Raw genomic sequence first — 990 nt, 5'->3', positions numbered from 1 at the left:
GTGTGTCCTACCTGGCAGGCGGTGTATGAGCAGGGTGATCTGTCTCTTGGACACGGGGGTCCAGGAAAGGTCCAGGGAGGTGGGCTGGCGTTTGATGATGCCCTGCACGGCCTGGGAGGAGAGGGAGGGACACCGCGATACATCCACACCACTCCACAGACGCTTGTCACAACTCCTACAGAGAGGAGGGAGGAGAGGAGAGGGGGGTACAGAAACGAGGATAGTACTGTTAGATAAAGGAGGTTTCCTGGTTCCGTTTCAACGCAGCTTTAGTATTTTTCATCCATTAAAAATGACATGACTGTCTCCTCGTCCTCTGGTGTAAAAACCACGCTTCATGGAGAAGCCCCACAGAAAGTGCCCTTTGGTCCACAGATTAAAGGAGAGTGTCATGCCATTTTAAAAATGGAAGAAAATATCCTGAAGCTGCGTTGAACCAGAAACAGGAAATAAACTCCTTTGTCTATAGAAACAATAAGTAGGGCTGGTAATTGCCAGGGACCTCACGATATGATATTATCGCCATACTTAGGTGCCGATACGATATGGATTGCGATTCTATAAGTAACGCGATTGGATACTGTCATTTTATTGCGATTCGATGTTCCAAACATATTGCTCACCATATAGATGTCTGTTGGAGAGAGACAACAAAGCCATGAGAAACCAGTTTGGATCAGTCATGGAAATAAGTGCTGAAAACAAATTGGCTCCATATTTAAAAAGATGGAGAACAACCAACTAGCAGAAAATATTGCGATATTGTTAATACCATATATCGCCAAAAATAATATGCCAATATGCAACTGTATAGATCCCCCCCCCCAATCACTTACAAGCCATGCTTATGGCTGTGAATTGGAATCTAATAACACACTCACCATTTRTACCAGGCCTTACAGACAGTCATACAGCTAGCCAGCTCGGCTCTGCTCAGGTAACAGAACACCGCCACCCACACCTCCTTCTCCCCTCCTTTCTCGTTTCCTA

Source organism: Salvelinus sp. IW2-2015, unplaced genomic scaffold, assembly GCF_002910315.2.
Source record: "Salvelinus sp. IW2-2015 unplaced genomic scaffold, ASM291031v2 Un_scaffold6065, whole genome shotgun sequence".
NCBI classification, from domain to species: Eukaryota; Metazoa; Chordata; class Actinopteri; order Salmoniformes; family Salmonidae; genus Salvelinus; species Salvelinus sp. IW2-2015.
Note: the sequence above shows the minus strand (reverse complement) of the source record.